Here is a 17,956-nt window from a genome sequence, read left to right as displayed (position 1 = left end):
ACCTACCTCATAGGGCTGTTGTGAGAATAAAACGGGGAGGAGGAGAACTATGTATGCCCCCTCAAACTCCTTGGAGGAAAGGTAGACTATCAATATATTGATACTGCAGGGACTCAGCATGGTGCTAGGTTTTAGGCTAGACTGTATAGATATATAGGACAGGGCATTAAAGTTTAGATGCATTAGGATGATGGGCAATAGGGGTTCTGCATATGGAAGAAGAAGAAGAGGAGTTTGGATTTGATCTCCCGCTTTATCACTACCCGAAGGAGTCTCAAAGCGGCTAACATTCTCCTTTCCCTTCCTCCCCCACAACAAACACTCTGTGAGGTGAGTGGGGCTGAGAGACTTCAAAGAAGTGTGACTAGCCCAAGGTCACCCAGCAGCTGCATGTGGGGGAACGGAGACGCAAACCCGGTTCACCAGATTACGAGTCTACCACTCTTAACCACTACACCACACTGGCTCTCCAGTGGAGAGTGTTGCAATGCTATTTCCTTGCTGTTGCTTCCTGGGAGGGAGAGGGGTAAGGCTGTGGGGAGGCTGTTGTGATGCAGTTGAAAGAGAGTGGTGGAATCAAGGGAAGGCTGAATACTTGCTTGCTTTGATGGCCAACCAGATGCCTATATATCAGAGATGCCTACATTTTTATTCTTTGGGGGTGCGTGCCTGTCATGACGAGCTAGAATTAGCAATTGTTGAGGTAGACAGGCACACAGAGAAAACTCCCGTATAGCAGTTAGTTCGGACCTCTCTGTTTCATGCCTGGCCCAGAGTTTCCCACTTGCTTCATTGGCCTTAGACACCAGATCTAGGGATCCCTGTTAAGTTGTGGGTGAACATATCAGACGACACAGCGATTCTTCAACAGCTCTTGTTTATTCACAGGCCAGAACAGAACTGAACTGAACTGAAGGGTTCAGCCAGCCTGCTTATATAGAGCTCCACTAGAACGCAACAGTAACTACTTTCTGTAACTATCCAATCACTGAACGTCACTTTCAATCCCTTATTTGAATATGTGGACCTGAGTGAAAACTATCTACAGTATCCCCCTGCTGGCCCAGGGTGAGAACTTCAGTCCATAACACCCCCAGTCTCCTGGACCACTCCCTGCCATCTCTTTGTGAAGCCCACAGCTCATCATTAAAATGGAAGGGAGAAATTTCCACTCATCTTTCACCTCTTATAGCAAGCAAGCTTTGGATGCAGGCCTTTGCAACCATCTCCGAATCCATGAGGCTTGAAGCTGGGCATTGTGATCTCAGCTGCCCATTCACCAGCCGGGCCAATTCATGGAGAGATAGTAAAATGAAGGCAGTGCAATTAGCGAGAGGCAATTTGCCCTCTGGTGATGCATCTGTCTCCCCTGCCAGGCCAAACGCTAGCTGTTGGGGCACTTATCACCCACAAACACCCGCCTTATCACACTCTTCAAGTTAATGGGGCATGGGGATGATGGGATCCTGAATAAATGAGGCAGGGAGTCCATGACTTCTCATTACGCCTTCCAGCTCTTCTCTCTCTCTGTGTGTGTTTTTGCCAAATAATGGAAGGACTGACAGATTATTATTATTCTTATTTTGCAACAGATATTATCTCACAAATAAAGTGCTTATTACTGAACCCTGCTGTACTGCTGTTTGATTGTAGCACTGGCAGTAGTAATTGGCAAGGTACAGTATGTTTGGATCTGTGTCAGAGAGAAGACTCACATTCCTCTAGTCTCCACGGTGCCATTCCCATTAGTTGGGTGGCAAATTCAGAAGTGCAAGGTTCCTTCATGACAGTCACAGCCATGCTGCCTCACAGCCATACCCTCTCACAGGAACAACCCCTTCTAACATTGTACAACAATCTCATAATCACACAATAATAATGGCTAGGGACGCACTGCAAAGATCAATGCAAATTTCCACGTGTTGCCTTTCAGTTAGATCTGCTATTTTCTGCACATGCTGCATGGGGAAATTCAATTTTGATTCCTCCAGTGTCTTCCTTTGATGCGACTTAGGTTGTGTTTCCATTGAGGTTCCATTGTACATTACAGAATTTGCACACCATTCTTTTGAAACAGAAGAACCCTGTGATTTTGGTGTTGCTAAATACTTAGCTTTGAAGCACACAGAACAACTCCTCCTTGACGTTCTTCCTGCACGCCTTCTCCAGAATGAGACGATCCTCAGTGGCTGACTCACTTTCATTCCCTCTGTTTGACTCCAATCAGCACAAAGAGTAAGAAGGACATCCTCTCATGATGGACTACGCAGAAATGGCGAAATTGACTGGGAAGATTAGACACCAAGAAGACAAATTTTTAAGAAATGAATGGATTAACTTTATAGAATATATGAAGGAGCATTGCAAACATTTAAAAACACTAGCAGGATTGGATTAGCGCTTGTAATATAATTTGATAAAGGGTATTGAAAAAGGAGATTTAATAGATTGGATAAAAGTATTTATTGACAGAAATGATAAATATTGGAAACCACGGAAAGGGTGAGGGGAAGTACAGGGGTTGGAAGAACCCCCATAAAGACTGTGAAATTATTATGAATGAATGCAATTAATATTGTATGCAAAAAACACACACTCTCTCTCGCTCTCTATATATATGTATGTGTGTATATATATCTATATATATGAATGACATCCTCAGTGGCTAAAAAACCCTCTCCTTTCATACTGATTGGGTGCTCTGAAATGCTGGAGAGAGGAATCCTGCTGAAACCCACCTGATTAAATTGTAATGGGTCTTCAACCCCATCCCAAATCCCAGACCACTATACCCCTGGCCATTCCTTCACTGTTGTTTTCCTGAAAATAAACCTATGGCCCCTCCAGAATAGTGATGTTGTTTTTGTAGGTGTATTTTGCAACATGACATTGACACAATAACAGTGCATTATGTGGGATAATCAGCTTCATACAACCAACATGCTTAAGTCTAATTCATGTATGAAGGGGTTAATGCCATAGAGTAAGCTGTCCTGCCAGTCTTAACTGGGTCATTCCTCCATACCTTTAGATGAAGTCTATTGTTTCCCTTCAGTCTGCCATGCGAACTCCGGCATATAAAGAGGCTAAGCTGGCTATGATTCTTTCAGGGTGAGATATCACATGGTGCTCCAAAACTCATGTTTTTAAGTGCCACATTAGATAATGGCCCTGAAAAGGTGCCTTTTCAGGGTGAAAACATTGCACAAGAGTGCATGAGAACATGACACCCAAAATAGCTGCCGTGATCGTGTGCAAAAAAACGGGATGTCTTATGTTTTTCCAGAGCACTTGTGAGGTATGAAATGGTTCAGAATGGACCCAGAAAGCGATAGGCAACTAGCAGTATGTATCTCTCTAGCTATATATTTCTAACTCAAAGAGTTCTGGTGTGATGAGCCCCAGAGGCATATATAAATTTTTAAAATGTGATAACATTTTATCTCATGTTCCTTCTTAGGGTGTTTAGCTGCCAGGATCCATCTACTCTCCCCTCTGGGCTGCTGTTGCGATCTCACCTTGTATCTAAGTGAAACTGCAGTCAGTTTATGTTTCAAGCAATGTCTGCCTCCCCGCCACCGCCCTCGGGTGACTGCCCCTATAAATACCAGATGCATTGCATTAGCCGGGTGATTATTCCGTGCTCGGTTCCTGCAGGAGTGAGCCAAGATGGAAGAGTTTCATTCCAATATTAGCAAGGGGAATTGAGGGAATTACTGGCAAGGTAATTGTTTGTAAACATGTGTTCTTAGTTAGAGTATTTCCTTCCTATTGCCCAGGCTTGATCTCCTGTGGCTTGGAAGGTCATGAAGAAGATAAGGGGGGTGGGGAGTAGTAGTGCGGTGAACCAATAATACTATAAAAATCACATCACACTTCTTTAAAATGTCACACCCTCCCCCTCCTTAGCACAGCTGTGTTTCCCAAGTTGAGGAGCTGCTGGGCAGACAGTCACACTACACGTTACATTCTTTCCCGCAAAGAATCCTGGGAACTGTAGTTCGTTATGAGTGCTGGGCATTGCAGCTCTGCAAGTGGAGAACTGCACTTCCCAGAATTCTTTGGAGGAAAAGATATACTTTAAATGTGCATTGAATGTCCTAAACTCATTGGGTTTTGTTCCTAACATAAACTTTCTTGTCATTTCCCCAAATGAGAATGTAAAACTACCAATACAACAAAGGATCATTAACCTATTCTCTGTTTTCTTGGATAGATCTTTAAGTGAACTTTAGAAAGAGAATTAAAGAAATTCTGGACCATCTTATATGTCATGCTCACATGTAAAATACCATTTGGAAAAACTGTTGCCAGATAATGTAATTTTGCAATACAGTATTATATTTAAAATGTTATAGGAAATGTTAACTATTTATGAAATTGAAAAATGTTTCTGTAGGTTGACATTTTCATGGAATTACCCCTTGCTGAAAGCGTTTCGTTTAGGCAAGTCTATCTGGACATGTAGGGACGCGGGTGGCGCTGTGGGTAAAAGCCTCAGCGCCTAGGGCTTGTCGATCGAAAGGTTGGCAGTTCGAATCCCCGCGGCGGGGTGCGCTCCCGTCGTTCGGTCCCAGCGCCTGCCAACCTAGCAGTTCGAAAGCACCCCCGGGTGCAAGTAGATAAATAGGGACCGCTTACAAGCGGGAAGGTAAACGGCGTTTCCGTGTGCGGCTCTGGCTCGCCAGAGCAGCGATGTCACGCTGGCCACGTGACCCGGAAGTGTCTTCGGTCAGCGCTGGCCCCCGGCCTCTTGAGTGAGATGGGCGCACAACCCTAGAGTCTGGCAAGACTGGCCCGTACGGGCAGGGGTACCTTTACCTTTTTTTTATCTGGACATGTATATTGTTGATGAGTTTTAATCTGTCTTTTAGTTTATCATTGATTTTAATTATTTTTAATGTTTTCATTGGTTGTTTTAAAGTGCTTTTATAAAAAAACTCCCTGATAATCTCATTGTTTTATTATTTTTGTAACCCGTTTTGAGGTTGACCTTCTTATTATCATGCATACATACACAATATTATTAGTATGCCACACTACAAACCATGCTCTAGGTGACTTTCAACCTAAAAAAAATGTACTGCAACATAACAAAGATAGTTGTAAATAATAAATAAAACATCAAAAAGTACACAACCAAACTGAACGATTTCCACATGTATCACAATACCTAAAATAAAGATACAAAAAACCAATATTAGCAACAGCAGTAACCCCCGCCAACAAGACTCCCAAAGCAACTTCCTAGCCCAGCAGCCTCAGCTTTTGTAGCTGGAGTCAGTCCTGCCCTACCAGGCAAGGTGGAAAAAGGCCTGCAAGCCAGGGAACTCAGAGCCTAGATCAAGCAGCATATCGAACAACAGTATATAAATTGTATGAAAAATTACAAAATTATCCCTGTGCTTTGCACTCATTGGCCAGAGCACTAGAAGGTGGGTGGAATCAAACTGATTTCTTATGAAACAATTGGATAGAAATACTGCCTGCATCCCCTTCTTCTTCTATTTCCACAGGTAAAGGGGTGAAGGCAGACTTCCACAAGTAGGTGCTCTTCAAATGTTTTGGGCTACATCTCCCATCAGTCCCAGTTAGCACAGAGATGCATGCAGAGCACTGCTGTATTTCCTCTAAAGTACAACTGGGCTTTTATCCAGTTGCAACCACACATTTACTCATTCACTCAGCAGGAACCAGACACAAATCACCCACTCCACACTGCAGCGGCCACACACTGCTGACTGTCACTGCAACAACCACACACACAATCCAGTTTGCCAGCTGGCATTGGGAGTGACAAGAAAGCAGCTGTAGATGACTCAAAACCCATTATCTATGTGAATAGGTGACACGATAGAAGTGTGTAAAATTATCTACAGCATCGAGAAAGTGACTAGAGAAAAACTGTTTCTCCCTCTCTTACAATACCAGAACTCCTGGGCACTCAGTGAAGCTGAATGTTGGAAGATTCTGCACAGATAAAAGAAATCCATGCAACATGTAGTTAAACTATGGAACTCACTGCCACAGGAAGCAGTAGTGGCCACAGACTGAGATGGCTTTAAAAGGAGATTAGACAAATTCATGGGCTCTCAGTGGCTCCCAGCCACAATGGCTATGCTGTTCTTCCACAGTTGGAGGTAGCAATGCTTCAGAAAACAAAACAAAACAACAACAACAACAACAACAACAACAACAACAACAATTTATTTATACCCCGCCCATCTGGCTGAGTCTCCCCAGCCACTCTGGGCAGCTCCCAATCAAGTGTTAAAAACAATACAGCATTACATATTAAAAACTTCCCTGAACAGGGCTGCCTTCAGATGTCTTTTGAAGATAGGATAGCTGCTGATTTCCTTCACATCTGAAGGGAGGGTGTTCCACAGGGTGGGCGCCACTACCGAGAAGGCCCTCTGTCTGGTTCCCTGTAACCTCACTTCTCGCAATGAGGGAACCACCAGAAGGCCCTCGGCACTGGATCTCAGTGTCCGGGCTGAACGATGGAGGTGGAGATGCTCCTTCAGGTATACAGGACCGAGGCCGTTTAGGGCTTTAAAGGTCAGCGCCAGCACTTTGAATTGTGCTCAGAAACATACTGGGAGCCAATGCAGATCTCTCAGGACCGGTGTTATGTGGTCCCGAAGGCCACTCCCAGTCACCAGTCTAGCTGCCGCATTCTGGATTAATTGCAGTTTCCAGGTCACGTTCAAAGGTAGCCCCACGTAGAGCGATTTGCAGTAGTCCAAGCGGGAGATAACCAGAGCATGCACCACTCAGTCGCTGGAAACCACAAGAGTGTTCTTGTGCTCGGATTCTGCTTGAGAGTTCACCCCATGCATCTGGATGGCTACTGTGACAACAGGATGCTCTAATGCAGGGCATAAATGCTATCATTTCTTACTACTTTTGAGGCATTGAATTAACTGCTGGGATGAGAACGGAACCTCTAAGCAGTGATCGTGGGAGACTGAGATGTGGTTAGAATGAAGGCTGGCTCTTTGGCCCTGACAACTCTTGACGGCTCTCCTTTACAAAGCCGGGGGGAGAGGGGGCAGGATTTGTAATGGTGTCCATGCCCTGGCTTTTCTGCCCCTCCCCTGTTCTTGGTTTCACTAATTAGCAGGCCCAGGTGGCTTCATGTGATGCGGTTGTCACCCCAGGAATACTCTGAATGACACTTGTTCTGCTGGGAGAGAGAGAGAGAGAGGAATATTAATGAACGCTTCTGTGCTTTTGCACTGAAACCCGACAGCAGCTTGCAGTGGGATCTCTCATCGCCAGGTCTTGTAAAGGCTTGTAGTGGATGCCTTTAAGACAGGAACAAAATGGGAGCAAGAAACTGGAAAAATGGAAACGGATGGCAGATGGCAAGGAATGACAGAGATTACACATTGTGCAAAAAAGGGACTAATTGCATCCTCCTAACAGCTCCCAACATGTACCATGTTTCTTCATTCGTTACATTTCTATCCCCTATAGAAATATAACAATCTGACATACTGATTCAAACCATTGGTCATCTAGCTCAGAATACCAGTTGCAGGAAGCCACAGGAGGGAAGAGGGCTCTTGTGTTTTGCTCCTGCTTGCGGGTTTTGCACAGGCATATGGGCAACCCCTATGATAACAGGATGCTGGACTTGATGGGCTACTGGCCTGATCCAGCAGGCTCTTCTTATTGTCTACACCAGAGGTTCCCAAACCTCTACCCTCACAGACCCCATCTTTTTAACTCTTGAGACCTCCTGCAGCTTTCCTAAACACAGAAAAAGTATTATGTATAAATGTGATATGCTGTTGTTGTTGTTTAGTCATTTAGTCGTGTCCAACTCTTCGTGACCCCATGGAGCAGAGCACGCCAGGCACTCCTGTCTTCCACTGCCTCCCGCAGTTTGGTCAAGCTCATGCTGGTAGCTTCGAGAACACTGTCCAACCATCTCGTCCTCTTTCGTCCCCTTCTCCTTGCGCCCTCCATCTTTCCCAACATCAGGGTCTTTTCCAGGGAGTCTTCTCTTCTCATGAGGTGGCCAAAGTATTGGAGCCTCAGCTTCAGGATCTGTCCTTCCAGTGAGCACTCAGGGCTGATTTCCGTAAGAATGGATAGGTTTGATCTTATTGCAGTCCATGGGACTCTCAAGAGTCTCCTCCAGCACCATAATTCAAAAGCATCAATTCTTCGGTGATCAGCCTTCTTTATGGTCCAGCTTTCACTTCCATACATCACTACTGGGAAAACCATAGCTTTTACTATACGGTGATATGCTAATAATGCAGAAATATGGTCATTAATGTATGTGCGAACACAACCTATTTGCATTGAGCGCGGAAATGAAGTAGCCCCACTGCTGCTACCCCAAAAGAGGTCCAGGGGCATCACTTTGGGACTGCGGTAGCCTTGGATGATGCCAGAATGATAAATGGCGAATGAGCAAGGCTGTTATCCAGCCCACTGGATAATGAATGTCCACTTCTGCCAAACACACCAACTCTTGGGGTATCATTTCCAACTTGCTAACTGTCAACCCTTGGTGGTAAAAAATGACTTCCCATTTCCAGCCTGTAATGAGAGTAAAATGGTGCAAAGACAGATGAGGCGAGGCTCTGAGTAATCAGTTATGGAGCCGGGTGAGAAAGAAGCTCATTTGTCTCTCCCACTCGACTGGCCTTTCCAACATAAAGTAACTGTGTAATTGTCTTAAACCCTAACTGGGTCAAGTAGGGTTGGTGTAAGGGGAATTTCCAGTCGTCTTCCTTCCAGCTGGGTTCCAGCTGCTTTTTCTATGCTGCGTAGACACTGGGAACCTCTTTCTCATGACTTACAACTCGCCGTTTTCTTACCCTTCTTGTGGGTCACCTTGACTTTCTCAGAAGTGCACATTTGGCTGAAAAAATGCCCCTCCCTTTCTCATCCTTTGAATTTCTCAGTTCTCATGGAAGACGAGATTTCCCATGTGACCATGACCTATGGTGGCCTTGGGTATCCTTCCTAGGTATTGGGAGCTCAACCACATCTGGCTCTTGGAGACTCTTGGGCCAAACATAGGTATGAAAACTTAAGCAAGAACTCCAGAGCTTCTGTGGCTTCTGGCTAGAAACCTGGGCAATTGCTGTGAATTAGAAAGGAAGTGAAATTTCATTGTAGTTGCAGGATATCTATTTGCCACGACCAAGCCTTCAAATAGTGGGAATGTGGTACTGCATGGATGTGGAATTCACACCCAACTGGGTTGGATTCTAGGGTTCAGATAAGAGAGGATTTTGCTCCAGATGGGAACAAATACTTAATGGACATTTCTCTCTGGTTAAGCTAGGCCTCCCATCTCCACATGGGTAAGAAAGTAGGCCTGGTGAGGACATTCAGCAATATTGTTAAACAGAAATACAGTGGTACCTCTAGATACGAATGGGATCTGTTCCGGAGCCCCGTTCACATCTAGAGGTAAATGTAACTAGTGATGGCATGTCTGCGCATGCACGCGTCACTTTTCGCTGCTTCTGCGCATGCATGTGACGTCATTTTGAGCGTCTGCGCATGTGCAAGCGGCGAAACCCGGAAGTAATGCGCTCTGTTACTTCCGGGTTGCCGCGGAGCGCAACTCGAACGAGCTCATCTCGAAGCGTATTCAACCCGAGGTATGACTCTATAGGAAATCAGAGCACTGGCTCTGTCAGTATTGCCAACATTGACTGAAACCTCTCCAGGGTTTCAGGCAGGGCTCTATCGCAGCCCTACTGGGAGAGACTGAGGACTGAAGCTAGGACCTTCGGCATTCATACCAGATGCTGCAGCCAGGGAACCTTAAATCTAGTTCTCTCCATTTATACATTTTGTTTTAAAGGTCTCATGGAAATTCGTCCACATTTTAGAACAAATTTCTCCATTTTTTTGCCATTTCTCCTAAGATACACATTGTTGCAAAGCAGTTTCCCCTTATATCGAACATTTTGTATTCAGAGACATATGCATTTTATGCACACTTACCTCCTTGCATGCATTTTTGTACACATTTTTGTACATTTGGGCGAAGAAATGCATTGCAAAATTCAGAGAAGGGCACATTTTGAAGGATGGCTGCTTTTCTGTCTGTATATTGTTTTGGAAAATTAAAAATTAGGTTGGCTCATTTTAAAATGCTCTGTAGAACATGAAATTGCTGTATGCTATTTTCACTATATGCATTTTGATTCACGTTTGTGGGGTGTCATTGGGTTGTTGTTTTTATTTTGATTATATATTTTGGGATTTTATATTTGGATTTTGTTCTGTGAACCACCCTGAGACCTCCAGGTGTGGGGCAGTACATAATTATTATTTTTTAAGTATATGTATTTTTCCAAATTCTGTATCCCACTCACGTGGAATGCAGATTCAACAGGCGCCTTCTCTTCTAACCTTCAAAGACCCTTTGAATTTTTTTCTATGCTGCCAAGCTGATGCTGACAATTAAGATATCCTGCTATAATATTTGATCTGTGATTTAAATTTTTTATATGGTTTTTACTGTGCGGCTTTATGTATGATCGTTGCAAACCACTCTCATTTTTCTTTAATGAATAATGATATATAAATGTTTTTATAAGAAAGAAAGAAACGTCAACCAAACTGAATTTCTCCCCCATCTCTAGTTCCAGTACAGAGCCACATCCCTCCGTACCTCTACTACTTTCTTGAATGAAATTGCATCCCTCCAAGCTACTGTTAGACTAGCTTGAGCAGGCATAGGCAAACTCGGCCCTCCAGATGTTTTGGGACTACAACTCCCATCATCCCTAGCTAACAGGACCAGTGGTCAGGGATGATGGGAACTGTAGTCTCAAACATCTGGAGGGCCAAGTTTGCCTATGCCTGAACTTGAGGGTTGGGGGTGGACGGGAAGGGCAACTACAGCACACACTTTTAACTCCCACCCCCCATTGGTGAGGCTAAGAGCAGCTTTAGGAAAGAAACTGCATGGACTGAAAATATTGAAACGTCTTCTCCGCTAGAGTCTCTGCCCAGATCCATTTTGCACTCCACGCAGCTCCTGTTTAAAGCCCAGAAATTCAGTCCCGGACCTCTTGTAATATCAGGATTACCCCTCCAGATGTTATGGACTCTAGTTCCCATCAGCCTTAGCCAGCATGGCCAATGGTCAGGGATGGATGGGAGCAGGAGTCCAGCAGAAAAACAAAATCCAATAAGAGATGGACAATAAAGGCAGAGCAGAGAGAAAAACCAGTCAGCTAGGGACACCTGGATAGCTCAGTTGGTTAACTAGGGACACCTAGATAGCTCAGTGTGGTGCTGATGATGCCAAGGTTGCAGGTTCAGTCCCCATATGGGACAGCTGCACATTCCTGCATTGCAGGGGGTTGGACTAGATGACCCTCGGGTCCCTTCCAGCTCTACAGTTCTATGATTCTATGACACAAACTGCTAGGAGGACAAAAGGCAGGGATGTTAAAAAGAAACTGGTTTCATTGCCTCCACTAGTTCACTAGGAAGTGTTGCTTTACATAGGAAGCTGCCTTGTACCGAGTCAGACTCATCTAGCTCAGCATTGCATACACTGGCTGGCAGCAGCTCTTCAGGATTCCATATAGGGGACATTGACAGCTTTACCTGGAGATGCCAGGCACTGAACTGGGGATCTTCTGCATGCAAAATATATGCTCTACTACTGAGCTATGACGCTCCACTCTTCAGAGTCAGACCTCTGGTCCACCTAGCTCAGTACTGTCTACTCTGACTGGGAGCAGCTCTCCAGGGTTTTTAGAATAGGGCACATTCCCAGCCCTACCTGAAGATTCAGGGGATTGAACCTGGGACCTTCTGCATGCAAGTTGATGCTCTACCACTGAGCAGCTCTTTCCCACAGCCTGCCTTGACAATCTGTCTGCATGCAGAGCCAGTAACCGTGTATTGCTTATTTCCTGACTAAAAGAATACCCCAGCTGTCGAGCAAAGCATGTTGGGCAAATCCAACCTATTGTCTCTGGAGGTCTTTCAAATAATGGCCTCTTGGCTCTTTGATGGCTGTAATGACAGGTTAGGGAGTTCAGAATTGAAAGGCAATTGCTGGAAATGTTCGTTCCAGATCTGAAGAGTTCCTCGGCGCAATTGGCAAATCGGTTCCAGTTGCTCTAAACATGCCTCATCTCCCCAGTAAGGCCGTCCAGGTGGCTTCCCCCCTCCCCCTCCCCACCCTCTGTCCCAACTAGAAGGAAACAGCCGTCTGCTTAGATAATGAGTGATGCTCACCAGGTGGGTCCAGCAGAGAAGGAATGAAGTTCCTCTTCCTCCCCTGTTCAGTCCTCTGGCTGCCATTCCTGGGAGGCCACTTAAGGTTTATTGCTTTGCTGAGTTTTCTGCTGAAACGTTACACGGTCTCAAAATGGAATGGAAATGGCAAGAGCCAAACATTTCATTACCAGCTCTTCTTTCTCAGTGTGAAGGCAGGTCACAGATTTATTAAAACCATTTAATACATTGAGCCCGTGTTCTGCAGTGGTTAAAGTGCTGAATAGGGACATTTGGAGACCAAGGTTCAAATCCCAGTGAAACTCACTGGGTGTGCTTGGGCCAGTCACTGCCTCTCAGCCTAACCTACCTCATGGGGTCGTTGTGGATATTAATCAATGAGCGGAAGAACCATGAATCTCCTTGGCTCGGCGGGGTGTGTGTCACATAACTCCATTCCCTCCAACATGTCTCCAGTGAAAATAGGGAGGTTCATACCTTCCAACATTTCTCAGATGAAATAGGGAAAGTGGAACATTCCGGGATCAAATCAGAAACCCAGATGGCTTCTGTAAATCCAGGACTATCCCTGGAAAATAGGGACACTTGGAGGGTCAGCAACAACCCTGTGAGGTAGGTTAAGCCTGTGGATATTTTCACCCCCTCCCATTGCAAGAATCTCATGATGTTTTTAGAAAGGAGGGGGCGGAATCTGCTCATCGCTTCTTCTACTCCTGCCCGACTCTGTAGGAGTCTGAGTGTTATCTGTGTAGAGATAAGATGACTGCATAAGAAACTGTAACACTCATGCAGTCCAGTAGCCTCCTTTAGTTTTTAGTTTACAGTCATACCTCGGGTTGAAGTTGCTTCAGGTTGAGCACTTTTGGGTTGCGCTTCGCGGTGACCTGGAAGTAACAGAATGCGTTGCTTCCGAGTTTCGCTGCTCGTGCATGCGCAGAAGGTCAAAACAACGTCACAAGCATGCGCGGAAGCAGCGAATCGTGACCCGTGCACTTGCAGATGTGGAGATGCAGGTTGTGTTCACTTCTGGATGCGAACGGGGCTCTGGAACGGATCCCGTTTATATTCAGAGGTATCACTGTATTTTTAGTTTGCAGTAGCTGTAAGAGAATAAAGAAGTTATGCTTCAGAGCTTTCATTCATGTAATTCATACTCTGCTGACTTTGGTGCTCACAGCTCAACGTTGTGGGTCCGTTGCACTTAGACCTGCTCTCTCGCAGTGAAAGGTCTCTGGAAGTGCTTCCCAGTTCACCTAGCCCAGTCGGGGACAGAAGAGGTTGAGCCCAGTCGTTGGCACTGGCTCAAAGGCGAAGCTGACAAAGCCATGGCGGCCATGTTCTACCTCCACTGCTGGAGAGACTATACCTCTGAATACTAATTTCTGTGAATCACAAGTGGGGAGGAGGCTGCTGCACTCAGCCCCTGCTTGCGAACCTTAAAGCTCAGTTGGTTAGAGTGTGGTGCTCACAACACCAGCTGCATATTCCTGCATTGCAGGGGGTTTGACTAGATGACCCCGGGCTCCCTTCCCACTCTATGATTCTATGATTCAATCATACAGGGTTGTTAAACCTGTTATCCAGTTTTATTCAGTTAAAGGTTGTTTCTAGGCTTTAATCTTGCCTGTGTCTTTCCTTAGGGCATTTGCTCATGTATCTCTGCAGTGGACTAGCAGTAAAGGTCAGAATAATAACAGCTGCTGCCAGGAGTCAGAATGTGGAAGTTAGTATTTGGAGTTACGGTTTCTGGCTGCTGGCGACTGCAGAGAGAGCGTGACTTCCATTTTCTGTTCTTTGGAGGGTCGCACTGGGAACAGTAGGCAGAGCCCGTTCCTGTTAAGAGGCTGGGGCTGGGCTAATCTGCCTCTTACAATTATCTCCCAATGTGTGCTGACTCTATGAAACATGAGAGGATGAGCATGGTGTCTGTGCATGTAAGAGATATAAACTTTGAAAGCCAAGCAGCAGCCCTGAGCTAAGGAGGCTCATTCGAATCTAAGAGGGTGTCTTGCACAGGGGCAGGTTGAGAGACAATGAATAGCAGATCGGGAACATGGTTATAATTCCATTGTGAAGCTCCGTTAAGATCCCAAAGTCCTTTCACCAGAGAATCATAAATTTTTCACTGCTGGCTTCAAAGGGATCAGCTGAGCCTGAAGGAAACAGAAAGGGGGAAGGGGGATTGTAGTGGCGAACTGACACTCTTCTTGCTTGAATTTTTTTTCTCCATGTGGCAAAAAGAAAAGAGTCTCCCTTGAAAGATTTTGCTTTTTAATGAGAGCAGGTTATAAAATATTCTCAAAGGCCGCCTTCCTTTATCACCTCTGAACTGCATGTTTTGTTATTTTATACCAACCAGAGCTTCGTTTTCTTCCTAGAAGGCTGGAGATGTTGAAATTTAACTTTATATGGTTAAGTAGATAGCAGAGGGACATATATATATACATGTAGGAAAACAGCTTCTCTAAACCAGAAAGAGAACTTCTCCCCAGCTCTTATATTAACACTGACCTCTTATAATTGTACAATTATTTTATTTCCTTATTTTGTTACAGTTATATATCACCTTGCACCCACAACAACCCTGAGAGACAGGCGAAATTGAGAGGCAGTGACTGGCCCAAGGTCACCCAGCAAGCTTCATGGTCAAGTAGGAATTTGAACCCTGGTTCAGTACTCTAACCACTACACAACAATGGATCTCTTTCTGTTGGGATCTCTGGGACCTGAATGAGAAACCTCAGGGCCACCTCTACCACTGGGCAGAGTGTAACATGGGAACAGAGGAAGCTCACTGGGCCTCTGCCTGACCTGTCTGTCTGACCTACCTTGCAGAATTGTCGTGGGGATTAAATGAGCAAGGAGAGAACCTTGACAGACCCTCCAAGTGTCCCTATTTTCCAGGTACCATCCTGGATTTACAGAAGCTGTCCCGGTTTCTTATTTGATTTCAGAATGTCCTGCTTTCCCTTTGTTGTTGTTGTTGTTGTTTAGTCGTTTAGTCATGTCCGACTCTTTGTGACCCCATGGACCAGAGCACGCCAGGCACTCCTGTCTTCCACTGCCTCCTACAGTTTGGTCAAACTCATGCTGGTAGCTTTGAGAACACTGTCCAACCATCTCGTCCTCTGTCGTCCCCTTCTCCTTGTGCCCCTAACTGTTCCTGACTCAGCTTATTTCACTACACTAACTCAACGTACCCACAGACTCTATCCCAATTCACTCCCACTCCAACCAACCTCCCAACAAACTCCTTCCTTTTCCCCTCCCAGAGCTGGTTTTATAGTCCCTCTGACTCCACCCCCCTGGGTCCTGATTGGGTAACCTGTTTAACTATTTCACCTCCAGCACTCTCATATGTTAACATCACAGTTCCTATTTTCATTGGAGAGATGTTGGAGGGTATGGAGTTATATAATCCCCAAACCAAGGGGATAAGTAACTATAGAAGACATCTGAAGGCAGCCCTGTATAAGGCAGTTTTATTATGTTTTTATATATGTTGGAAGCCACCCAAAGAGGCTGGGGCAACCCAGTCAGATGAGCAGGGTACTACTACTACTACTACTACTACTAATAATAATAATAATAATAATAATGTAATAGGACATCCTTATTTTCATCAAAGAAATGCTGGAGGGTATGCCTTGAGCTTGTTGGAGGAAAAGGTGGGATATAAATGGAATACAATAAACACATAAATAAAATAATATGGAAACAAGTGTCGGGGTGACGAACCTCTGACAACTGCCCAGATTGTGGGGCAGGAGGGAAATGAGCTCTGTCAGCAAGGGGTTTGACAATGCAAGTCGTTTCTTGGTAATGTAGAATGGCTCAGCTGAATTACTCTTACGGTGTCTTTTCATGTACCCTGGAAGGTGGGGGAGGCAATTATTTAAGAAGATAGCATCTTAGAGCAGGCTCCTAACATGGTTTTCTTTTGCAAGAACACGCTCCCTTTGCATTGAGCTGAGTAGCCTTGAGAATCTACAAGGAAGGGATACCTTATCTTCAGCTGCACACGCAATGTTAATTTTATAGACTGACAATTAATTACCTTCTCTGTGGCTACTGGAGGAGATTTTATTAACCTGTAAATCAAAGGCGTGGGTTTAAATATGACATGCTAATTTTTTTTAATGAGGTATGCCGTCTGTGTTTATCTCTGTTTTATTATGCCTTCATTTGTGAGGTTATCTATTTATGCCAGGGCGGGGGGGGGGGGGGGGAGAGGGGAGAGATAGGCAAAGAAGCCACACACACATACACTCTGGCTTGAATAATAATTTTAAAATCTCCCTTGAAATACAGACAGTGGCAGTACTTGGATGCAGTTAAAAAAACACACCAAAACCATGCCTTTCTCACATCAAAAATCCCCCTCCAAGTTGACCTGACATCTTATTGAAAAACATCATCTCTGGAGCACGGATAGATCTGCAATTACCACATCATAGACAAACATACTGCAATAGACAGAAAAGTGTTTTTCTGGCCCGCAAAGTGTTGAGAAGGATTGTGGTAGATGGAAGATGTCAGCCAAGGGAGTTTATGTTTCTGGGCCAATTCAACCTGCTTTAACCTATAAATCCTTTTGGACCAGCAGGCACACTTGGAATTTTGAAAAAGTACCATGGTAGCCTGCCACAAAATGGCTGCTCTTGAGTGTGTGCTTAGCACAAAATGGCTGCCATGTGGTGCGTGGCATAGCATGAAATGGCTGCCACACATCTAAAGAGGATAAAAGAAGATAGGAACACAAAATGGTGTGGGCCTGGCCTCCTCTCTCTCACACACATTTTTAGGGGATACTGAGACATTTCATGGGCACCATAAGAGGTACAGACAGGCACACTGGTGCTTGTGGGTGCGACCCCATTTAAATCCATATACAGCTTGAGAACACAATAATTGGTGGAACATCTCTGCCAATATAAACCAACCTGCATATTTAGATTTACCGTACATCAGAGGCCCTCCACTCTGTGACACCTCTTAAATAAGGCAGTGGGGAAGAGGGTCTTTTTGGTGGTGGCTCCCCATTTATGGAATGGTATTGAAAGCAAGGCCTTGATGTTAGTAAAACATCCCCCTGGTCAGACATCTGATGGCAATGCAATGAACTGTTTAACCACTCAATAGTTATTTATTCCTTTTCCTTTAATAGTATATTCTGCTGGGTTTTGTTTTGTTAATTTTCATTGGGTGGGAGTGTTTCTCATTTTTGGTGGATTCACAGTTACTTATTGTTTGGTTTTCAGAACCAGAAGACATCAGAAGCAACCCAGCCAGCGGGGGGCATGTTGGTGGCATGGATTTGGGATGTGCCAGGGGCAGGTTGATGGCTCCATAGCCTTAGGGACATACAATGTTAATCTAAACCAGCCTTTCTCAACCTGTGGGTCCCCAGATGTTGTTGAACTACAACTCCCATCACCCCTAGCTAGCAAGGCCAGAGCTCAGGGATGATGGGTGTTGCAGTCCAACAACAACATCTGGGGACCCACAGGTTGAGAAACCATATCAGTCCACTGGTCCATTTAGTTCAGTATTGTCTGCACTGACTGGAAGCAGCTCTCCTAGGGTTTCAGGCAGGAGTCTTTCCTCCCAACCTGGAGATGACAGGGATTGAACCTAGAGAACCTTCTGCATGGAAAGCAGATGCTCTACTACTAAGCTCCCCCCCAAACAATTAAACTTCTGACCTGCTGGC

This window comes from Podarcis muralis, chromosome 14 (genome assembly GCF_964188315.1).
Source record: "Podarcis muralis chromosome 14, rPodMur119.hap1.1, whole genome shotgun sequence".
NCBI classification, from domain to species: Eukaryota; Metazoa; Chordata; class Lepidosauria; order Squamata; family Lacertidae; genus Podarcis; species Podarcis muralis.
This window is presented reverse-complemented; position numbering follows the sequence as displayed.